The 25,473-nt window shown below is 44.6% G+C and overlaps 1 protein-coding gene and 1 non-coding gene across 2 annotated transcripts in view; one reads left to right on the top strand and one right to left on the bottom strand.

The window, feature by feature from the left end:
* ZDHHC14 (zinc finger DHHC-type palmitoyltransferase 14) overlaps positions 1–25,473 on the top strand; it is a 214,974-nt gene that overhangs the window by 57,319 nt on the left and 132,182 nt on the right. The gene's annotated exons all lie outside the window — the stretch shown is intronic.
* On the bottom strand, positions 4,849–4,933 carry TRNAR-UCG (transfer RNA arginine (anticodon UCG)). Its single transcript has one exon. It is a non-coding gene; the product is annotated as a tRNA-Arg (tRNA).

The raw sequence follows: 25,473 nt of genomic DNA on the forward strand, positions 1-25,473 counted from the left end.
AAGGATCCTCTCCTAGTCCTTCCAAGGAGCCCCTTTAGAAGACAGGGTATGCACGCACGAGCAGTAATGATGGCTAACCTCTACGGGACCAAACAGGGCCATGTGAGAGCGGAGGAGCAGGAGTGCACTCAGGCTTCATTAGGTCTTTTTAGTCTCCAGAGAGGCAAAACGAGGAGTGGCTGGAGGCATGAGCTCTGCAGCCAGGTTGCCTGGGTTGAGATCCCAGCTCTGCCACTTGCCGGTTGTGTGACCTCAGGGTGAACTACTTAACCTCTCTGTGCCTCGGTTTCCCCATATTTAAAATGGAGATAATAATAGGCCCTACCTAAGAGGGATGCTGAGGGATTAGGTAATACATGTAAAGGACCTGGCTCACAGTGTGTGGTGTATAAATGTTTGCTGTAATTATAATTATTCTGCAATCTTATGTTTATCGGGAAATCTGGACTACCTACCTAAGAGCCCCTATTGCTGGGAGTGTGTTCACCTTACTGGACTTCAGGAGCTTCTCCCAGAGAGCCTCTGCAGAGCTTAGTGCCAAGTGGATTGAGGGGCCCTGAGAGACCCATCACTGAGGGTTTACTCCCCAAGCACTGCATTTGCCAAATTACGAGGGTTTTTTGTTTGTTTGTTTCTCGAGCAATAGTTTCTTGCACCTGACGTTTGCACAAAGGAAGAGCTGTCTAAGCAGGCAGTCTGTACCGTCTTCCCTCCATCCTTCCCGTCCCTCTCCACAGGTGGTGTGATGTGGCAGGTAACTAAGAGCGTAGCTTCTGGAATTGCACTGATTACTAGCTGTGCAGCCCAGGGCGAGTCATCTAACTTCTCTAAGCCTTAGTCTTCCGACCTGTACAAGGGGCTGATACAGACATTTACCTCATAAAATGTGACGATTAAAAAAAGACAAAAGCTTTAAAAGATGTTACCATTGGGGGAAACAGGGTGAAGTGTCCACGGAAACTCTCTGTACTATTTTTGCAACTTCCTGTGAGTCTCTATTTTCTTTTTTTTTTTTTTAAGTGAAAATATAAGCATGCAAAGAGCTTAGCCATGTCCTTGGCCCACAAATGCTAAGAAATTTCCCAAGTATGTGTACAAACTCATTGAGTATGGATGCACACTACTAAATATTTCATGTGCACAAATTGATTTCATCCTCAAAACACCCCTACGAGGTAGGCTGTTCCCATTTTTCAGATTGGGAATCTGAGTCACAAAGAGAGTAAAAGCCACTTATCCAGGCCGGCGGTCTGCTGCGGAGCCCGTGCCTCAACCACGGCACTGTGTGCCTTCCCTAGTGAGAGCTCAGGGTGGTGCACTCTTCTGATCACGACTGGTGATAGAACCCTCCATTTCAGAGACTGCTGGTGCCTCTGTAGTGTGGTTCATGCAGGGGAACAGAAGCCCTTTACACGTCCCAGCATTTGTGCACTGAATGGCTGGCGTTGTTTAATACAGTTTGGTAACCTGCCTGAATTAAAGATGAGCATCTCTGTAACAGTTACATATAACACCAAATTTGGTGGCTTTGTTAATGCCTTGAAAGATCGGAACAGCTCACAGGAGCCTTGTAAACCATGTACTAGAAACTGCCCTCAGAGCAGCAGCGGCTCAACACAGACTGCAGACACATGTCCTGCATGGGAAGAGTGCCACAGGCCTAGACAGATACACCCAGGAAGGTCTGGACCTGTTTCTAGCTGCTGCGTGAAGTACTAAGGTGGCTCCTTGCTACAGGCAGGCTTGAGCATATTAACAGCAGCATGACATGGCCAGATCGGGGAGTTATCTTCTGTCTGGACATTTGTCAGACCTTTATCAGAATACTGTGTTCACTTTTGCTATTCAGTGTCCAAGGTGATGTGGATTTGTCTGCACAAGAGCCGTGAAAGCGGTGGAGGCCGCTGTTCTGGCTCTCACAGCCGGGCGACCCGTGGGCTTGCTCTTACTCTAGGGCTGCGAGGACTTCTTTTTCAGTTAACGGCACGAGCTTTGCTTTAAAAGAAAAAAAAAAAGCTGTTCTTTAGAGAACGTCTTAGTGTTGGCACTGCTGCCTCTTGAGCTATAGTCGTCTTGAAGTTTGTACTCAGAAAGAGCCTCCCTGTTTCTCAGGGCTGTTTCTCAGCCTGCTCTGTCTGTGAACGTGGGCTGTGATAAGGAATCATCTCCCGTAGCCTCCGTGGCATTCGTGGCTGCCCAGGTCTGAGCATGATTACTGTCACTGCCCCTGAAATGAGGAAAGGGCTTCTCAAGTGCAACGCGGAGCTCTCCCCGTGTCACCGTATGGCCTCTCCAGTGATTAAACTCTAGAGCACGCTCCGTTTCCAGCTTCAGAGGGTGATGGCCCTTGGCGATTCCCCTAATGCGCTCACTCTGCTTTGCCCTATGTTAGAGAATGTGCACCTGACTGTGATTGGACATTATTCACCACCTTCACCACCGCCTCACCCCCAGGCCTACATCATCATTACCTCCTGATGCGTCTCTCCGCTCCCCAACCCTGTTCTCCACACAGCAATGAGGGGTCTCTTCAAACAGAAGTCGGGTCATACCATCGATGGCTGGGGAGTCTTGATGAGCTTACCTGTCTGACCTGCCCCAGTCGGCCTAAGCTCCCATCCCCCTCCCCTTGCTCATTTACTCCAGCCATCCTGGCTTCCTAGGGGCTCCTCCAGTACCTGGCCACTCTCCCCCATGGTCCGGGCACCTGCCGTTCCCTTTGCGGGGAATCCTTTCCCCCCAGACGTACACGTGGCTGGCTTATTTCCTCTCTTCTTTCAGGTGTTCAGTCAAATGCCACCTTCCGGTGATGCCCAACTCCTAGAGCTGCTCTGTCTAAAGCAGAAGTCCCCACATACTTCATATCCCCCTTCCCTACTTTGTCTTCAGTCCTTTCTTCCAAATACCATCTAACATACGTTTTACTTTTTAGTCTTGCTTATAACCTCTTTCTTTCCATTACAGTGTTTGCTTCTTGAGGGCAGAATTTTAAAATATGTTTTATTTTCTACTGAATCTTCAGTGTCAAGAATGGGGCCTAGGTATAGGAGGGGCTCAGTAAATATTTGTTGCACGAATACCTGATCAGTAATGTTGTTCATAATCAGTGTCAGTTCCCCGAAGGCAGGGCACACACGGTCTGTCCTTAAAATATTTGGTGCCGTCTACCTGCAAACAGGATAGAGGATCTCCTGTTGGGTAAGTTGGACTGTTTGCAGGGAGAGAAGTAGGTGTGCAGCCTGTTGAGGTCTTGTCTGGCTATGGAGTCTCCAACCATTTCAGTGCTAACCCAGAGTGAACCTAACAGTTCCCCAGATTGCTATCTCTGCCCCTGTTTTGTATCTGTAATAGTTTTGTGTCTGCAGGGAAGTCACTAGTGGAAGTTGAAAAGTGGGGCCTAGGACACCTTTTAGGAGGTAGAGGTCAAGGCAGAGATGGAAAGTGGACGTAGCATTTGTCTGGAAGAATCACTTATGGCTTTGATCTTTCTAGACTTTGCAAATCCTGCGTCCCATGCCGGCAGGTTTCCGATCGTGGAGAAGAGAGCTCTTTAAGCTGCAAGCTGTTTCCAAGCAGCCACCAAATACTTGTTCTTATTTCCAAAGTTCTGGTAATTTGCTTATTTGTTCTCTGAGGCTGTAGCCTCCTCGTCGCTCACTGTGTCTGTGTTAGATTGGCGATGTGTCGTGTGGGAGTAAGGAAGGAACATTTCCTATGTTAATTTCTCTCTGACAAGCACATGTGCAAATCTAGACACAGCCTCTTGTCTAAAAAAGTAGAAGATAAAAGAAGAAAAAGTCTCCATCCTTGTTGTGCGTGTCGTTTCCATACGGAAAAGATCCTGTGTTTCCTGGAAACCCATATTGAAAACATGTATGGGCTCCATTTACTTCTTCCTCATATGTAGGATTTAATTAGGAAAGAAAGTCCTGCAATATCTCAACTACAGTAGTTTATTTATTAATGGAGAACCTTGGGAGAAGTAAAATTATTAAATCAAAAATAAGATGAAATAGTTCTACCTGATGGCCCAGGGTACAGAACTAGTAAGACTCAATCGAATATACGGAATTCTTGCTCAACGCCAGGGTCTATGTCTGAAGCTTTATGTGCATTTCTCATTTATTCCTCAGGGTGAACTGGCTAGATAGATACTCTTACGGATGCAGAAACTGAGGCTTGGAGAGTGTTTTCTCAAGGTAAAATAGCCACTGAGTGGTAGAATCATATGTTTAGAGCTGGTGGTCTGATTTCAGAGCCTGTGTCCACACTTACTACACTCAACTGGCTCTCTAGAAAGTAGAGGAAAGACCCCTAGTGAGGTAAGAAGGTACTCTGGATTTATATCTTCTCCCTCTGCCTCCTCAGCCTGCCATCCCCATGTAGTAATAGTACCCATTACTTTACATAAAAACAAAAATAACCTTTGATTATAGTGAAATTTACATAGTTTACAGTAACAAAGCGGCCTGGCATAAGTAAATACTTATGGATTTTTACTTTATAAATACTTTATGAATTTTTACAGGAACAAGGTTTGATATTGGATGAAGACCATAATTTCCAGATTAAACTAGGAAGGAACTTAGCTAATCAGTTTGATTTAGCATAGATTGGTGCAGAAAACCCAGCAGTGCACCCGTTTAGAGAATATTTTAGATCCAAATGTGCAAGTTATCATAAATCATAAGTCCTGATGACCATCCAGTTCTCTCTCTTTTTTTAAAATTTTTTTAATGTTTATTTATTTTTGACACAGAGAGAAACAGATTGAGAGTGGGGAAGGGGCAGAGAGAGAGGGAGGCGCAGAATCGGAAGCAGGCTCCAGGCCCCGAGCTGTCAGCACAGAGCCCGATGCGGGGCTCGAACCCACGAACCGTGAGATCATGACCTGAGCCGAAGTCAGATGCTCTACCGACTGAGCCACCCAGGCGCCCCCACCATCCAGTTTTCTGTGTGATTGAAAACAGCTCAAGCATGTTGAGTGTCAGTGTTGGTCACCCAAGCCCTCCCAGCCCCAGTAGGACCCCATTTGTGCATGTGCAAGGCAATTGAAGATCAAATGCCATTACTCATTCGGTTCTGATGACTTAAGGGCAGGGTATTAGTCAACTTTGCTACTGTAACACACAGTTGCAAAAGTTGAATGGCTTTCAACAGCGAATGGCTTGCTGGTATAACACAGGCCTGCTCTGTAGGCTGTGGGGCCCTGCATGGGTTTTCTCGTCCTCAGAGCAACAGTTATCTGGGCATGCTGTTCTCGTGGTGGAAGGGAGAGGAGGATGCCACGCTGAACCACGTGTTGAATCAGAAGCTACTCTCATGTGGCAGGTGTCACATTTGTTCACATTCCTTGGCCAAAGCGAGTTCTATGGCCAGTCTGGACAGTGGGGCTGGAGGTCTATTTGGGCCACCAGGACACATTGCAGGTCACACGACGAAGGACAAGGGTGTGGTCTTTGGGGGGATGGGCACGGTGGGAGGTGTGAGTCTACCCGTTCGAGAAGCTGGAAGTCTGCATTCTGTCTTGGCCCATGTAAGGAGGAGGTCCGCACGGACGGGTTAGGTATTTGATCTTGGTTTGCAGATATGCTGTGTGCAACTACGTTTGCAGTCCCTTGCTTTCACTCTCCCTATCTGAGCCATCTCTGGGAGCTTTCTAGGAACCATAGGAAACAGCAAAGTTTTTTCACCTTCTTGTGTAAGAAGCTCTGAGAATTGTCTTGACTTGAGAAGTGTGACCGTGACTTTCAGAGTACTGGTGCCTGTTTTTTTGGACAAGTGTGCACTCACCCCAGGCTGAGGCATCACATGGCCCTGAACTAAGAGAGAGGCCAGAGCCTGGGTAAAGGGGTAAAGAGGCCAGCAGTGGGTTGACAGGAATCTCATTGGGTGCTTGCCTGGAGGGAGGTGGGTGGCTGTGGAGCAGAGCCCCTGGCTGTGATGTAGGGTCTCTGTCATTGTCGTGATGCTGGAGTTCATCAGGTCCCTGGTGGCCACAGGACTAAATAAGGAGGGCGAGAAGTGAATGCATTCTGGAATTCGCAGCTCTGGTGTGCGGATCTTTTTGGGGGGAATAAAGCCACGAGGCACGCTTCCATTTAACCTCAGATAAATTTTTTACAGATATTTGGAGCCAGCTTCTTATTTATTTTTTTAAAGTGTTAATAACATCATTTGTTCAATAGGCACTGGATTTACAATGTTCAAAATTCAAAAGGAACAAAAGAGCTTTCAGCAAAAGTCTCCTGTCTAACCTTGTCTCCCAACTTCCTTCAGTTCTGCTCATGAGGCCGTTACTAGTTTCCTGTGTGTCTGCCCTTCCACAGACCTTTCATGCATGTTTGTAAGACATATCCTTTGTTGCTGGAAAACTTTCTACACAACAAGAATTACATTAGAAATTCGTTGTGCAGCAAAGAAAGAAAGAGAGAGAGAGAGAGAGAGAGAGAGAGAGAGAGAGAAAGAAAGAAAGAAAGAAAGAAAGAAAGAAAGAAAGAAAGAAAGAAAAAGAAATTGTGCAGCAAACTTTATTGGGAATCTTCCAATATATGTTACATTTGAACCTGTTTATTTCTTAGATCACGATTTTATTACTCAGGATACCTTAGGAAAAGTATTCTGTGTCAGTATAAATGTCTTTGCTCTCAAGTTGAATAATGTAAGAAGACAAAGTTTATAAAAAGAGTTAGTACAGGTCCAAGTACTATTTTTTGTTTTTTTTCTGAGAGAGAGAGAGAGGGAGAGAGAGAGGGAGAGAGAGAATCTTAAGCAAGCCCCATGCTTAGCATGGAGCCTGATGCAGGGCTTGATTCCAAGACCTGGGATCACGACCTGAGCTGAAATCAAGAGTTGGACGCTCAACCAACTGAGCCACCCAGGCGCCCTGTACGGGGTATTTTAAAGTTTAACATTAGCATTACAGTTAACTCATGATACAAATTTTTATTTTATTTTTTGGTATTGAACTTTTTAAAATTTATTTTTTTATCGTTTTATTTTTTTCCCCATCATGTAAATGTACTCTTTAATCCCCATTCCCTATCTCCCCCATTCCCTCCCCCCTCCACCACCCTCTAGTAACCATCAATGTATTTTCTATGGTTAAGAGTCTATTTCTTGGTTTGTCTCTCTCTCTCTTCTTTTTTCCTTTGTTTTGTTTCTTAAATTCCACATACATTGAATGAGATCATATGGTATTTGTCTTTCTCTGGCTTATTTCTCTTAGGATTATACTTTCTATCCATGTTGTTGGAAATGGCAAGAATTCATTCTTTTTTTGTGGCTGAATAATACTCCACTGTGTTTATATACCACATCTTCTTTATCCATTCATCAGTCAGTGGACACTTGGGGTTCTTCCATATCTTGGCTATTGTAAATAATGCTGCAGTAAATATCGGGGTGCATGTATCCCTTTGAATTAGTGTTTTTGTATTTTGGGGGTAAATACCAGTCGTGTGATTACTGGATACTTCTATTTTTAACTTTCTGAGGAACGTCCATACTGTTCTCCACAGTGGCTGCACCAGTTTGCATTCCCACCAACACCGTGCGAGAGTTCCCCCTTCTCCGCATCCTCGCCAACACCTGTCGCTTCCTCATGACACACATCTTTTATCCTCATGGTGCTTCAGCTTTATTACCTGTCAGATCGATGTAATGATCCTTATTATCCAGGCTCACGATAGCAGAAGCTGTGCTCTGTTAGTACATAATATTCGGAAAGTTCTCTGGAAACTTCCACGTGTGATGTTCACCACTGAGCCTGGAGCTATGACTGCTATTAAAGAATGAGTTGCTAGAAGAGAAGTGGATCAGTAACGGCAGACAGGAGCCTCCTTTCCCCTGGCTTGCAAAACTCCTCACTGGCTTCCAAGCCTCGTTCTCTGCGTGTGCCTGTTGGTGGCAGAGTAAATATTATTTCCGTTAACCAAAGAGAAAAATAAAATGTTTGCCATACATCATTTCCCCGGCGTTTTGCCCAGGACTCTCTTTTCCTGAAGCAGAAAGCATCCCTGGTGGGCGCCGAACAATATGCCTGTGCTGTCCTGCAGGGGCAGCTGGTCACCCAACCCGAAGCCCTGGTCAGATGCCTCCTGAAGAATCACCTCCTCCACTCTTTCCACCTCTCACACAGCAGGAGCGCTCCTGGAGGTATCCTCTGCCATGGGCAACGCTCCTGGTGGGTTTTTCTTTTTTCTTTTCTTTTCTTTTCTTTTCTTTTCTTTTCTTTTCTTTTCTTTTCTTTTCTCTTCTATTCTTTTTTTTTTATAGAGGACCAAGGGGCCTCCTTTTTTTTAAATTTAATTTTTATTTACTTTTGAAAGAGAGAGAGAGAGACAGAGTGTGAGCTGGGGGAGGGGCAGAGAGAGAGGGAGATACAGAATCTGAAGCAGGCTCCGGGCTCTGAGCTGTCAGCACAGAGCCCGACACGGGGCTTGAACTCACAAACTGTGAGACCATAACCTGAGCCAAAGTCAGATGCTTAACCAACTGAGCTACCCAGGTGTCCTCCCCCTTTATTTAAAGCAGCAATTCTAAGATTTGTCCAGAACTTGATTAAAGAACATCATTGGGCAAAAGTGAGGTAGTCATTTCGTCTGTCACTTGGTTGAAGCCAACTTAGGTAAGTTTGTCCACAGGTTACTCAGGGTAGGGGCCCCTGCCAGAGCAAAGGGGGAGCATGGTGGCAGCACCCAGGGGATCCTGTCCCTAACCCCACCACCTCCACTCTGCTCCAGTCCTCAGAGTTCATTTATGGCCCCTACTGATAACACTCTGGTCAGACTGCTAGCATTGGAATCCCAGTTCTGCCTCTTACTAGCTGTGTGACTTTGGGTAGTGCCCTGACCTCTCTGGGCCTCTGTTTTCCTCCTCTATAAACTGGAGATATCTGCCTTTTGGGGTTATATTTGAGATTAAATGTATTAATATAGGGAAAGCTTTTAGAACAGTGCCTGACGTATTGTAAGTACTGGATGAATGAATGAATATTATTATTTAATCATTGTTCACAGTCAGCCAACATTTATAAATAAAAGGTCTTCTTTGTGTGAAGCTTTGTGCGAAGTCTTTACATGATATTTCATTTATCCCCCTCAATGATCTCATGAGCTTTATATTTCAGGAGTAAAGAAAATGAGGACCAGGAGGTCAAGGCGCTTGTCCAAAGTCAAATGGTTAATAAGTGGCAGAGTGGAAGTTTTAATTTTAGTCTGTCTGGCTCCAAATTCCACACTTCCAAATATTATTATGGGCAGTCCACACATCCACAGTGAAACCTACCATTGGTGAGCAAAGCACACCTAACTGCAGAATCCCAGGGTGTAATGTTTCAAGTTGTGCCTTTTGTAATGGCATTCGATATTTGCCTGTGTATACCTGGAAACAACTGTTGGTCAAGGGGTTCTGGGAATGGAAGAAGCCCTGAGATAAGCCTCCAGTAGGACGACATATTTTGTTTCCTTTCTAAATGTAGGAAACTCAGCAAGGATTTTTCCACCTCAGTTGCAGACAGCATCTTGTAGGCGGCCTTTGGTAAAAAGTCCTTCTCAGGCCATCACTTTCCCATTGAGAGCTGGGAAGAGGGCTCTTCAGGATCTGGTCAACTGATCAAGGATGAGACCAAAGCAGGTGGAGGAGAGGCTGTGGTCAGAAAAGGGTTAGGCAGGAGGATCAATGACCAAGGCAACATCTGAAATGAACACGTGGCCAGAAGTTGGGTTCAACATGGAGGAAACAAGGACCACAGTGGGGAAAGTCCCTGTAGAAGCCAGAGTTGGGGGCAGCAACTCTGAGCCTGCTGACAGGGGAGGGGGCTGGGGCAAGGGTCAAAGGGACATTCCCAGTGACTCCTAGTGAGAGGTTTTAGCATTGCCCTCCCTCCTGCCCCCCACAGTTTATACACATAGTTTGTATATATGTAAAACCATTGAAAATAATAGCTCCAAATTACTGGAGATAAATCAGTATTACCCAAAGGGACAGAAGGATTCTAGGAGTTAATTTTGCCTCTGTCTTCTGCCAGCTTCTTGCAGCATTTTTGATTAGACCAGGGCCATCCTAGTTTATTAAAAATAAACAAAACCAAGTTGGGCTAGAAATAGATGGAACCTTGGTTCATTTGCCCTGCCCCTGTCTTCTTCCTGTTAAATCTCTATTTCATGTGGTTGTCTGGCCAAAACAGTGTCTATTTTTAAAACAACGGAGGATGCTTTCAGGCTTGGGTTAGAGAGGCCAGTGCTAGAATGCTGGGGGCGCAGTGCCTCGTGTTGGCCCAGCGTCTCTTCATGGTGAGTCACAAACCTCCTCCACCATCTTGGGATGGTAGGTGGGCCACCAAAGTGTGGGACCAGGGAGAAGTTCTTTTAAGGCTAATGTTCTATAGAAATTATTTGGGAAGTCTGTTAAAGTCTTGTCTGAAAGTGAAACATCCCCCTTCCACTTTTTTCATTCCATTCAATACTGTTGTTGTTTTTTTTTAAACTATATTTAGACACAAAAACAAAACAAAACTGAGGCAAGATGGTTTTATTTTGGAAAAAGCCTGAGAGAGAGAAGGGTGGTGTGGAGGTGGGGTGTTAGGGTGTAAAACTAAATGCTTCCAAATGCCAAGAGTTGAATAGTTGTAGAACCAAGATGTCAAAGTTACTGTTCTTTGCACCCCACTCGCCCCAGCACAAAGCCATCTCTGGGGCCAGCACCCTTTCACAAGCTCCATCTCTGCGCACAGCGTCACCCCAGAGGAGTGGGTCACTCAGTGGTGTGGAGTGCACTGGGGCAATTGCAGGTTGCAGCAATTCCGTGTTATTTTAATTTGCTCATACTTCTCTGTTTATAACCTTTTCCCAAACAATTTGAAGTGCCCATACTTCCCTTTTACTTCCTGCAATCGGATTTGTATTTGGTGACATTTATTATGCTGGGGACACTTGGCGTCTAGCTCGGTCCTTCCCTGCATCTAGATATTCTCTCATCTAGATAGCATCTCCTGAAAGTCATCTCTTATTACCTCGTGCACACATTATTACCCTCAGCCCCCTTCAAGCCTTCTCCATTCAGCCATATCCACCATTCCTAAAACCCAGCTTGGTTCCCACCCCATCCTAAAAGTTTTCCCTGAGCCTTCAGTTGGTCTGTATCACTTCCTTTTCTAACTCCTTGACATATTGTCTGTGTCACGTAATTACTAACTTGCTACATAAGAATTATACGCTGATGTATTTGTGTATGTACGTATACGTATATATGTGTGTGTATTTATACGTATACACACACACATCGATATGCGCATGTATAAATATATGTTGTCTGAATGTAATACCACTTTATCTGAAGGTTTTAATTGTCCGTTTAGTCTCCAGTGTGGGCAAGAGAGTCCTCTGTTCTGGGCTCTATGGGGCCTTGTTCAGGCCCTTACAGGCCAGTTCTGTTGCTTTGTCTCCCCATGGGGCCAAATGGACACACCGCCTCCTTCTTGTAGAGCTTGCTCTGGGTGCCTGGGACCCAGAATTCCTTGTCCGAATGACCTGAAGCCCACTTAGAGAGGCTGTGCAGGCTCTTCCCCATGTTTGTGGGGCTGTGCATCCCAGGACTGAGAGGTGGGCTGCGATGCCTGTTGGGGAAGGTGGTGGGGGTGTCATGAACAGGTCTCAGGCTGCAGGCTAGGCTCTCCCCACGCAAGGGATAGGGAACTGAGGCAGGATCCAAAGGAAGGCGAGGAAGGCCAGGTCTGAGGGTGCAAAATGCTAGGAAGTCTAAGAATCCTAAACAGAACTTGGCTTTTGGCTCTTTATGGAGTACATTTGTCAAGAAAGGGGGATAGGGCGCCCGGCTGGCTCAGTGGGTGGAGCAGGCCACTCTTGATCTCAGGGTTGTGATTTCGAGCCCCATGTTGGGTATAGAGATTGCTTAGAAATAAAATCTTGAAAAAAAATTTTTTTAATGCTTATTTATTTTTGAGACAGAGAGACAGAGCATGAGCATGAGCAGGGGAGGGGCAGAGAGAGAGAGGGAGACACAATCTGAAGCAGGCTCCAGGCTCTGAGCTGTCAGCACAGAGCTCGATGTGGGGCTCAAACTCATGAACCACAAGATCATGACCTGAGCTGAAGTTGGATGCTTAACCGACGGAGCCACCCATCTACCCTCCCCAAAATAAACTCTTAAAAAAACAAGGAAGGGGGATATACCCAGGTCATTTAAGTTTTTCCCTTGATTTATGCTGTTTACATATTGAGGTGTAGGGTGAGTGGCCCTCTCATACCCTTACCCTACATGCCACAAACGTTGGGGCTTTTCTTCCCAGTGAAACTGTAAGTTTTTGTCAGCAGTATTTAAAAAAATACTCATATTTAAAAAAATTTTTTTAAATGTTTACTTTTGAGAGAGAGAGGCACAGAGCATGAGCAGGGGAGGAATAGAGAGAGAGGGAGGCACAGAATCCGAAGCAGGCTCCAGGTTCCGAGCTGTCAGCACAGAGCCCAACGTGGGGCTCGAACTCACAGACCGCAAGATCATGACCTGAGCTGAAGTCGGACGCGTAACCGACTGAGCTATCCAGGTGCCCCAAAATATACTTTTATTTTATTTATTTGTAACTGTGATGTGTAAGTCTGACTTTGAGTAAAGGATGGGAGGTATTTGGAATCATTGCTGAGTGAAACTTCACTCCACCATGAAGTTTATCCCTGTACGAAATGAGTATTTTTCCTGCCTCTAATGTGTGTGAGAGTGGACAAAAGCCACTATAGCTATTAAATGACTAAAGTTGAATATACAACCTCATAAATATTCACAAAAAATAATTTTGCTCAATGTTCAGTTTATGTCAACAAATGCTATTGCATTCACCTCCACTCGCATTTAGTGATTCTTCCCTTCTGTTGCTAATTACCCAGAAATCGTTATTAAGTGTGCAGAGCATGTGGCCAGGCACAGTGAAAAATGCATGAGGTCCCTACCCAAACATTCTGCTTGGAACAAAGAGAGGACAAATAAGAAACTTTAATAAAACTTCAGATTGTGTGGCTCTTAACCAGAAGTGCTGTTGTAGCGTAGATGATTGTTTCTTGAAAATAGTATTTTCCCTATTTTTAAAAATGAGACCTTTTTGGCATTAAAAAAAATTTTTTTTAACATTTATTTATTTTTGAGAGATAGGCAGAGAGGGGACAGAGGATCCGAAGGAGGCTCCATGCTGTGAATGCAGAGCACCCAATGCGGGGTTTGAACCCATGAACCGTGAGGTCATGACTTGAGTCAAAATCAAGAGTTGGCCACTTCACTGGCTGCGCCACGCAGGCTCCCCACTTTTTGGCATTTTAAAATAATAAAAATGAAAGTGTAGCCATTTTAATTCTCATAAATTCTTCAAGGCAGACACTCTTAGTCCAATTTTAGGAAAGAGAAAATTAGGCTTAGAGAAGTTTAGTGTTTTCCCCAAGGCCACACAGTTGTGATTCAGTAGAGCCAAGACAAGAGTGGAAGTCACTGACCTTCAGTGCAGGCCTCTATACACACCTGGTGCCCCCCAGGCACCCCCCCACCCCCCACGTACCCCCTAGGCACCCAGGATCTTATCATAGATCATCACAAACATTTGTCAGAGCAAGGTAAATTTCCTGTGGGGTGAGATGAGGTTTGTAGAGAAATGGGAAGCAAGAGAGATTTTAGTTTTTTCAAATACAAGTTTCCCACCAAATACAGGTTGTTTGGAAAGTTAGATTAAAAAGGCATAGAGAGTATACATTGTATATTATATGAGTATTATTCAATTTCCTTTATTTATTTTTTAAGATGATTTTTTCTTTTTTTAACGTTTTTAAATACATATTTTAATATAAATCTGTAAAATGATGTGCATAGAATAACTTCAACAGCATTATGTAAATGGAAGCAATTTTTTTCTTTTAAATCCCAGCAGTGAGGAAAATTGATCATTAACGTGAGAGTCCCCTTGGGGAGATTAAGCACCCTTGCCAGCTGAGCCGTTAGGTATGGGATTCTTTTTTTTTTTTTTTCCTGTTTTATTTATTTATTTATTTATTTATTTATTTGAATATAATTTATTGTCACATTGGCTTACATACAACACCCAGTGCTCATCCCAACAAGTGCCCTCCTCAATGCCCATCACCCATTTTCCCCTCCCCTCACCCCCCCCATCCATTTTTAGTTCTCTGTATTTAATAGTCTCTTGTGGTTTGCCTCCCTCCCTCTCTGTTTGTAACTATTTTTTCCCCTCCCCCTCCCCCATGGTCTTCTGTTCAGTTTCTCAAGATCCACATATGAGTGAAAATATGATACCTGTCCTTCTCTGACTGACTGATTTCACTTAGCATAATACCTCCAGTTCCATCCATGTTGCTACAAACGGTGTGATTTCATTTTTTTCACATTGCCATGTAGTATTCCATTGTGTACATAAACCACATCTTCTTTATCCATGTGTCAGTTGATGGACATTTAGGCTCTTTCCATACTTTGGCTCTTGTTGAAAGTGCTGCGATAAACATTGGGGGTACAAGTGCCCCTATGCATCAGCACTCCTGTATCCCTTGGGTAAATTCCTAGAAGTGCTATTGCTGGGTCATAGGGTAGATCTATTTTTAATTTTTTGAGGAACCTCCATACTGTTTTCCAGAGTGGCTGTACCAGTTTGCATTCCCACCAACAGTTCAGGAGGATTCCCGTTTCTCCATATACTCGCCAGCATCTGTTGTTTCCTGAGTTTTTAATTTTAGCCACTCTGGCCGACATGAGGTGGTATCTCAGTGTGGCTTTGATTTGAAAGATGATTTTTTTCAAAGTGTATTTATTTATGTTGAGAGAGGGAGCACAAATGGGGCAGGAGCAGAGAGAGAGGGAGAGAGACAGAACCCCAAGCAGGCTCCGCACTGTCAGTGCAGAGCCCGATGTGGGGCTTAAAACCACAAACCATGAGATCATGACCTGAGCCGAAGTCAGACACCTAATAGACGGAAACACCCAGGTGCCCCTATTCAATTTCCTTTAAAGTCCACCTTAAAATAATCAGATTTTTTGAAGTTTAATTTGCATAACATAAAATTCACCTCTTTTAAGCGTACAGCTGGATGAGTTACACACATGTGTTCAGTCATGAAAACAGCTCCACAGTCATAATAAGGAATTTCTAAGATCTTCTGTGCCCCTTTTGATGTTGGTGCCTTCTCCTGGCGGCCACAGATCTGCCGTCCAGATAGTTGGGCCTTTTCTCGTCTTTCATATAAATGGAATCTTGCCATTTGTAGTCTTTTGTGCCTGCCTTCTTTTGCTCGCTTTGGGCCCACTTTTAATTGTTTCTGCTTTTACTCTTTTAGTCCTCAGAGCACGTGAATTAGGGTTTACTCTCCAAGTGGAATCAGACGATGCCATAATTCCCTCTGACTTATTATCGACGGGAAAATTCACTCAGAGACTTAGGAACCTCAGGCAAACCACTGCTTTGAAATCTCCCGCCTGTACAGTGATGGGCTTTGATGTCAGACATGGGTGGTTTGAATTTCAGCTTTTCCACTTTCTAACTATGTGATCTTGAGCAGATTTACTCTCTGGGCCCTCGTTTTCTTAATCTCTGAAGTGGGGGTAATGATTGGATATCCCTCATAACATTGTTTGGGCCAAATATGATCTTACATGGAAAACACTTAGCGATATCTGGTATAGCATGAGAATTCATGAGGATGATGATTCTTAGCACAGCCTTTACCTCTGCTTTCTGTCTGATCAGAGGCCCTTGCTGGGGACTGGCGACGTAGGATTAAGGAAATCACCCATTTATGGTATTTCTCAAGCCAAACTAACTTGCAGATTTTTCCATAATAGATCATGAGCCTTATCTGATGGTGCCTTTAAGGCACATGGTAACAACTTTGGTAAATATTTATAAACATTAGCAAAGAAATGCATTTGAAGGGGAATAGTTCCAAATCCATGAAATACACTGAATTAAGAACAATAGAAAGTGACATCACCAAATTGTTTTATGAACTTAGGAATTCCTGAATACTTATATTCTTCTCTCACTTTTGTGTAGAATATTTTCTTTGCAAACGGAAGAGCGTGGAACTAACCAGCCCTTGAATGGATCAATTTTATTACTTTAAGAGATAAACAAAAAGTCAAACCCATTTCTGAAAAAGTCGTATCTTCACTGCCAATCTACTTACGCCTTTTGACAATTGGATTTTAAACTATTCTTTTTTTTATTTTTTTTTTAATGTTTATTTATTTTTGAGATAGAGAGAGACAGAGCATGAACGGGGGAGGGTCAGAGAGAGAGAGAGAGAGAGGCACAGAATCTGAAACAGACTCCACGCTCTGAGCGACAACTGGATTTTAACACCCCTCCTCGAATCTGTAAACTGGACCCAAGTCAGCTAACACAGGTGTGCAAATGGCAATACAGTAGAAGGCAGCTTGTGCTTCCCATAAATATTAACGCGTTGATTCCCAAGTCAGATTTTCTCCAGGTGTATCCATGTTCAGCATTTTACCCTGATTTTAACTTCTTACAATATTATGGATCTCTACAAGCAGAAACACGTTCATGTTTTTAAGTAATAATTATCGTTCACTGTGGGAGAGGTTTTGATGTCAAAACTCTGGTCTTGTGTTTGTGCACGTTTGCAGAGGCTGGTTGTGTCCTTCCTGACGGGTGAGATCTGAGCCCTGTAGGGGTGGGAAGGTTGAGATGGGAGCGTGGAGTGCCTCCACCATGCTTATGATTTCCAAAGAAACCAATTAACCTTTGCCGTGACCTTGACCTCCATCAGAGCTTACAAATGCTAATCCTTGCTGCATCTTCCTTTGATAAATTTAGCACAAATCGATATCAGAAATAATAACAAGTTTTGAGGTATTTGGAGAAGTGGCAAGCGGAAGAAGAATGACCTTGTGCATTTTCCATGTCACCCATTGTCTGGGACAGAGAAAGGTGAAGTGTATACCTGCTCATTAGCAATCAGAGCAGAGTCGTACCGTCACTTGGACTATGAGCTCCACAAGGACAGTGTGTCCTCAGTTCATGGCCCAGTGCCTGGCACATAGTAGGCCCTCTATTCAACACACATTTATTTAATAAATATGTATTCATTCAATAAGCATTTGCTAATAAGTGAATACATGGGATGATGAAGTAATAGGTTCTGCTGCTGGACTACAGTAAAAGTGGGAGGCATCACGGCCCAGACTTTAGCCTCTACTACAAAGCTGTAATCATCAAGACAACATGGTATTGGCACAAAAACAGACACATAGACCAATGCAATAGAAACCCCAGAACTGGGGCGCCTGGGTGGCGCAGTCGGTTAAGCATCCGACTTCAGCCAGGTCACGATCTCTCGGTCTGTGAGTTCGAGCCCCGCGTCAGGCTCTGGGCTGATGGCTCGGAGCCTGGAGCCTGTTTCCGATTCTGTGTCTCCCTCTCTCTCTGCCCCTCCCCCGTTCATGCTCTGTCTCTCTCTGTCCCAAAAATAAATAAAAACGTTGAAAAAAAAAATTTAAAAAAAAAAAAAAAAAAAAAAAGAAACCCCAGAACTAGACCCACAAAAGTATGGCCAACTAATCTTTGACAAAGCAGGAAAGAACATCCAATGGAAAAAAGACAGTCTCTTTAACAAATGGTGCTGGGAGAACTGGACAGCAACGTGCAGAAGGATGAAACTAGACCACTTTCTTACACCATTCACAAAAATAAACTCAAAATGGATGAAGGACCTGAATGTGAGACAGGAAACCATCAAAACCCTAGAGGAGAAAGCAGGAAAAGACCTCTCTGACCTCAGCCACAGCAATTTCTTATTGACACATCCCCAAAGGCAAGGGAATTAGAAGCAAAAATGAACTATCGGGATCTCATTAAGATAATAAGCTTCTGCACTGCAAAGGAGACAATCAACAAAACTAAAAGGTAACCAACGGAATGGGAAAAGATAATTGCAAATGACATATCGGACAAAGGGCTAGTATCCAAAATCTATAAAGAGCTCACCAAACTCCACACCCGAAAAACAAGCAATCCAGTGAAGAAATGGGCAGAAAACATGAATAGACACTTCTCTAAAGAAGACATCCAGATGGCCAACAGGCACATGAAAAGATGCTCAACATCACCCCTCATCAGGGAAAGACACATCAAAACCACACTGAGATACCACCTCACGCCGGTCAGAGTGGCTAAAATGAACAAATTAGGAGACTATAGATGCCAGAGAGGATGTGGAGAAATGGGAGCCCTCCTGCACTGTTGGTGGGAATGCAAACGGGTGCAGCCACTCTGGAAAACAGTGTGGAGGTTCCTCAAAAAATTAAAAATAGATCTACCCTATGACCCAGCAATAGCACTGCTAGGAATTTACCCAAGGGATACAGGAGTGCTGATGCATAGGGCACTTGTAACCCAATGTTTATAGCAGCACTTTCAACAATAGCCAAATTATGGAAAGAGCCTGAATGTCCATCAACTGATGAATGGATAAAGAAGTTGTGGTTTATATACACAATGGAATACTACGTGGCAATGAGAAAGAATGAGATATGACCTTTTGTAGCAACATGGATGGAACTGGAGAGTATTATGCTAAGTGAAATAAGTCATGCAGAGAAAGATACCATATGTTTTCACTCTTACGTGGATCCTGAGAAACTTAACAGAAGACCAAGGGGAAGGGGAAGGAAAAAAAAAAGAGGTTAGAGAGGGAGGGAGCCAAACCATAAGAGCTCTTAAAAACTGAGAACAAACTGAGGGTTGATGGGGGGGTGGGGGGGAGGGGAAAGTAGATGATAAATATTGAGGAGGGCACCTGTTGGGATGAGCGCTGGGTGTTGTATGGAAACCAATTTGACAATAAATTTCATATTAAAAAATAATTTAAGAAAACATTTGGTTTAGATAAAACAAACTCCATTTTTTTAGGGTAAAAGCGTTTCATAGAAATTAAAACACAAACCTTGTACTTGGATTATTTTCCGGAAGCCTTGTTTCTTGAACAATAATTATTGACGATGGCATATACTTTTGAGGGGAAACAAAAAAGCCAGCAAGAGAACAGAAAGTGCCTACCGGGGTTTCAAGGGGTGGACGGGGTCCCCAGGACTGTGGAGGCTGACGGTCTTGGGTCCTGCGAGCTCTGGGGAGTGCTCCAGAAAGGTGGGATGGCCTGACTCAGTGCAGCACTGACATCAGTCAGTAAGTTCTGAGGCTGAGGTCACGGTGCCCTGCCAGCCCCTCCCTCTGCCCAAACCTGACCTTGGACTAGACAAATTTCCAGTCTCTGACTTACGTTTTACTGGCATTTCCAAAACGCCTACCACCTGGGCTACTAACTTCCTAATGTACTTAGTATTTTTCTACAAATGGACTCACTTGAAAGGACTTCAGTTTGTCCATGAACCACTTAAAACACCTGCTTTCTGAGTCACCCTTTGGGAGACACTGGCTTACCCATCACAGCCTGAAATGTATCACCTTTGTTTATACCCCTCTCTCTCCACACAGTAAATCACTCAGGTAGGATTTTTTTGGTGGGGGATGGGGAGCAGTGTGTGTGTGTGTGTGTGTGTGTGTGTGTGTGTGTGTTGTGTATGCATAATTGTCTAACACAATTATGGATTTTTCTTTTTTATTTATTTTAGTTTTAATTTTTTTTATTTATTTTTTAGAGAGAGAGAGAGAAAGACCATGAGCAGGGAAGGGGCAGAGAGAGAGGGAGACACAGAATCCGAAGCAGGCTCCAGGCTCTGAGCTGTCAGCACAGAACCCGATGCAGGGCTCGAACTCACGAACCCCGAGTTCATGACCTGAGCTGAGGTCAGATGCTTAACTGATTGAGCCACCCAGGTGCTCCTTTAATTTTTTAAAAAACTGTTATATTTATTTTAGAGAGAGTGTGTGAGTCGGGGAGGGGCAGAGAGAGAGGGAGACACACAATCTGAAGCAGGCTCCAGGCTCTGAGCTGTCAGCACAGTGCCTGTCGTGAGGCTCGAACTCACGAATCGCTCTACATGAGCCAGTCAGCTGCTTAACTGACTGAGCCACCTGGGTACCCCACAGTTATGGATTTTTAAAAAATATTTAGAGCCTTATTCTAATTTTAAAATATGGTAGGCCCCATGTTCTGCTCAAATCTATAATTTCAGCCTTTGCCTTTGATAGACCTTATGATACCTAAATTTTCTGTATTGTCAAGGAAATCTGGGCTTAGATTTTATAGCCTAAATTTAAAAAAAAAGATGTTTGGCAAATCTCATAAAGGTCACTAAGACACGGGAAGTGTTCTTTTCACTTATTTTTTTGAGAGAGAGAGAGAGACAGAGACAGAGTGTGAGCAGGGGAGGGGCAGAGAGAGGGAGACACAGAATCCGAAGCAGACTCCAGGTTCCGAGCTGTCAGCACAGAGCCCGACACGAACCATGAGATCATGACCTGAGCCGAAGTTGGACACTTAACTGACTAAGCCATCCAGGTGCCCCAGAAGTGTTCTATTTAATAAAGAAACTGTGGTTGATCCTCTGGAGGAGGGAAATCAATACAGTATTCTTGTTTTCCCATCCCTCCCCCACTACCTGTTATATTTAGGTTTTTTATTTGTTTGTTTGTTTGTTTGTTTTTACATGATAGAAATCTCCTGTCCTACAAAACTTCTCTTCTGAGCTGGATTTATCTAGGATGACAGTGGGTGTTATGGATCTTCATTCCTCCAGGTTCTTAGGGGCATTTTCTTCAGACAGGAATTCCAGACGGATCTCTACTTTTTGCCTCTGTTCTTTAGATTCAAGAGACATTCTGTGTGTTGACCTTTTGTTTTGAAGCTTTATGAAATCTGAATGGCAGGGTATCAATACATTGAAACCCTGACAATCTTAAACTCACTCTTCTCAGATCCCACAGACTAAAGCTTTAAATTCCCATGAACTGTTGCCTTTTCTGTTCTTCCATACCTCTCTACAGTGAAACTGGAACTGGAACCATCAAAGGGACTTCATTCTTAGGCACATTTTTTTTAATGTTTTTATTTATTTTTGAAGGAGAGAGAGAGAGACAGAGCATGAATGCGGGAGGAGCAGAGAGAGAGGGAGACACAGAATCCAAAGCAGGCTCCAGGCTCTGAGCTGTCAGCACAGAGCCCAACGCAGGGCTTGAACCCACAAACTGTGAGATCGTGACCTGAGCTGAAGTCGGAGGCTCAACCGACTGAGCCACCCAGGTGCCCACACTTAGGCACATTTTTACACAACTTGACACAACTGAGAGTTTCATATTTTGTTACTTTGTTCTGTACTAAAAAGGATCCTCTAATAATTGGACCTTGGGTTTAGATTGACCAGCTATCCTGGACTTTAAATTCATTTATTCATAGGTGTTTATTGAACTTTCTTAACTTCAGCTTTATTCCTTCAGTAGGTATTTAATGAGGTGCTCGAGGTATAGCATCTTTCCCTCAAAGACCACTGGGTAACTGGCTGGTCCACCTAAACTTGTATTAGATTTCATTCATTCTAAGGCCATTGCTTTTTTTGTGTTTTCTTTTGTTTTGTTTTAGACCGAGGATGACTCCACACATCTACTTATTTCTGGTGGGAAATGCATTCCTTTTGACAAAGTCTGACTCTGAAAATAGCCCTGCTTATTAGTTGGCAGCTGTTGTTCCAGACCTTATGCTTATTTCAAGGGCTTTAGGTACAGGGTGTATATCTTAGGTTGAGGTTTCTTCGTGAGCAATAGGAAAAATATCCTTTGCTTATACAAAACATGTTTATTATAGGACTGGTGTGGCACTGTCCTCAAGACCACAGACTTTTTGGTGCTAGCTGTAGCTGGTCGACATTTCCAAGGTTACCTCGTAGTCCAAGATGGCTACGCTAGCTCCAGCCATCATCTCTGCATCTCAGCCACCCAAAAGGTGAAAGGACAAAGAAATAAGGTTAAAAGATAATGCAGCAGACATTCTTTAAGCATTGTGTACCTATTTTTCCAGCCATGTCCTCAATCTTTGCTACTTGTGAGTGCACTTTTCTTCTGATATCAAAGAGTAACTCTCTGTCATCTCTCTAAATACTTTATGGTAATGGATCACACTCTTTAATTCCAGAAGATCCTGGCTGTGAAATGTGTTTATCCATAAAAGAAAGAGGAAAAGCGCAACACAACATTACTGACTTTAAAAATGCTTCTAATGCATCTTTAAAAATGAACTCACAAAATTAAAAGCAAATAGAGATAAATGCTCCCATTTTTTCCCCTGCACATTAAAAAGCCTCCGAAAGTGTTGATGGCTTTCTCCGTATTCAGGAAGGAGTACTTGATTGCACCTGCAGGCCAACCCAGTGCTCTCTTTGGTTAATGCTGTATTTGTCACTGACATCATGTCTAAATACCCCCTAGGCCGCAGTGTAAGCCCAAGATTGATTTCAGTGGGACCAGAAGCATCCCTGCGTGAGTGCCTTTGACAGCCCCTCGGCACGATGCTGTTGGGTACCTCGGGCTGAGAACAGGCCTCAGTTCAGGTGGCACCCATTTTAACGGTCTTATTTATTGCCAGTGAAGAGCTCTGGCCATGCCGTTTTCCAGCTGCACGCCTGTGGCCTAATGTTTCTTGGGAGGTGCTGCCGGACCGCTTTGGAAGGCAGCAGTGAGCCATTAGAAGTCAATTGAGCTAGCCATTTACTGCAGTATCATTTCCTTCCCAAGTGCTCGAAGCATTTCCCAGTGTGCATGGCAGGATGCAGGAGGACGGCAGGGTTTGCAGGGGCCTCTTGATACAGGTAGTCTGGATCTTCCTGAACGTGCACCGTCTACCGGGGCATGGAAGTGTGCCACCGGTGCCTAGAGCCAGCTGAGTGATGGTTGGCCGGGTCCCTGGGGAGAAGAGCTCTGGAACAAAACAAGACGAAAGCCAGGGAGGAAAGCCTGCCGCCCTCCAAGGGCCAAGGCCACGCTGGAGAGGAAGGTTCCCTCAGAGCGGTGCTCCTTCGTTCCTCCCTCCTCCCAAATGCAGCAGGTAAATCATATGTGAGATCCTCACCAGGCTTTGGGGAGACTGGCCCGGGTGTTGCTGGCTCCTGTTTTGTTTGGTTTTGTCCTCTGGCTCCCGGAGTTGCGGTGAGGTCGGCAGGGCCGAGCTGCGGGGCTGGAAAGAGCTCCCAGCTTCCTGACCCGTGGTCCAGCCCTTTCTGCAGGACTTGGGCCACGCAGGGACTGTTGTCATTTTCTTCGTGAGGAATAGAAAGGAATCTTTCTTACAGTCAGCTGGGGAGACAAGCAGCTCTTGTTAGGAAGAAAATGACAGTGGAACACAGTGCAAACCCCTCAGATAAAGCAGTTAGTTTCAGATGGGGAGTCAGAGAGCCTCGCTCCCCTGGCACTTATCTCAGAGTCAAGTGACATCCTTTGATAGCTGCCATGTGCCGCCACACCCTCTTAATCTGACTTGTGGGGGGACAGAGGAGAATTAGCTGCCGGCACGGCACAAGGGAGGGAACAGAGGAAATGGGAGTTTTGCTTTTTTGGCACCGGTACGGTTTCTGGTTTTGTTAGACTCCCTCGATGTTTGCAGAGTGCCGCTGTTGTGCAAACACATGCCCCCCTGCCTGCGGGGGAGCCCGGCTGCTGGCTTCTCTTGCTCCCCTGGGACGCTGCGCAGGCTCCTGGCCCCCAATTCCCAATGGCGGGGCTGGGTCAGGGCTCAGCAAAGATCCTTCTAAAAGCACGTCTGGCCTATGAGCCTTTCAATTTTATAATCAGTCTCAAGGGCCTAAAAATCTCTTGATGTTTTCAGTTGGTTTGCTTTAAGGCAGGTGCCAATTTTGCAGTTGGTAGCCCAGGTGATCCTTTCTTTGCTTGTCCCGCAGTTGCAAGAGCGCCAGTGGGGTAGTGGCCCCGGGGCCACCAGCCTGGGCCCTCCTGAGTCGGGGCCCCGTGCGTCGGTCCCCCACGCCATGGAAACTTGGACTTTGCAAAGAGGGAAGGACCACAGCTGCCCAGTGGAGCGCCCAGCTCTTCCAGGCATGCCATGATGTGATCGAGAGCACTTTTAAAACTGTCAAGAATTAAAGGCAAAGTGCTGTCATCCCTCCCCTTGGCAATTCAACACACCAGAGTACAGGTGTGTGTAGGTGTATAGACGAAGGCATTGACCAACGTCAGGCTACTCTTTTAATCACTTTCTTTTTAAGCAGGGAAATTTGCCAAGGAAGGAAGAGGTTTCAGATGAGTTGTACAATTATTCGGACAGTTCACCTGACCATTTTGCGACCATTTTGCTTCTGTCCACCTGTGCTTTAAATTACCGTGAAACAAGAGGTGCCTGGGTGTCGCCTTCAGTTAAGTGTCCAACTCTTGGTTTGGGCTCAGGTCATGATCTCATGGTTAGTGAGTTCGAGCCTCACATCGAGCTCTGAGCTGACAGTGTGGAGCCTGCTTGGGATTCTCTCTCTCTCTCTCTCTCTCTCTCTCGGCCCCTCCCCTGCTTGCTCTGTCTCTCAAAGTAATTAAACTTCAAAAAAAATTTTTTTAAATAAATTACTGTGAAACAAGGTTACCATTACTCATCTGTTGTACATGCTGGTAAAAAGACTGAGCTGTCACAGACACTTCTTTGGTGCCTGAGTCGCCACAGGCCGGGACTCAGCAGCGAGGTGTTCATCACGACTCGGTATTGGGCCCCAGGGTTTCATTTGTTTGCCCACAACAAACAGAGTCCAGAGCCATTCCTGGACCTCAGGAATATTCTTTGGTGTCATAAAAATCTGTTTTGTGGATTGGGTTGCTTGAGGTCATTTGGGAATGGTAATTTCTGTAACTGGAGTATGAAGTTGGCAGTTTGCTCAAAGAATTCTAGAGGGGAATTCTATCATATGTTAAAACGGGCAAGAATTCTATCATGTTTTAAAATGGACAATAACACCCACACTGTTCTCCCTCTTGCCTTTGCCTTGAGTAAGAATACATGGAAATTAAGTAAAGATACCACAGTATTCTCTGGAATCATTACAAGCCTTTAGATGCTATGTTCTTTGCTTTCTTCAGAAACCTGAAATGATACAATTGTGAGTTTTCTGTCAATTGCTAATAGGTGATACTCATGTCAGAGGTTATGCCTGGAAGTGAATTGCCCTTGGCGGTGAGATCTCTTTGAGATCTGACCTGCAGATTCCGCATACACTCTGTGTTCTTGTCCTGAGAGGTGTCCCATCCAGTGGCCACAGCATGGCCCCTCCTGCTCCCTCCCAACCAGATGCAACATTGAGAGAGGGCCCCCCAGGGAAGAAGCCTCAACTGCCATGCTAAGCTTATAGGTGTGGGCCTAGGATTGTCTTTGCTCCAAAATTAAAACAAAGACCAAAGAAACCAACTCATAAAAACAGTGGTGAGTACCTGTGCTTACACTGGCTTTGCAGAGAGAATGCATAAACAGCCGTGTGTTTGCCCACCCCCCACTTCATGCACTT

This window comes from Panthera uncia (genome assembly GCF_023721935.1).
Source record: "Panthera uncia isolate 11264 chromosome B2 unlocalized genomic scaffold, Puncia_PCG_1.0 HiC_scaffold_24, whole genome shotgun sequence".
Lineage (NCBI taxonomy): Eukaryota > Metazoa > Chordata > Mammalia > Carnivora > Felidae > Panthera > Panthera uncia.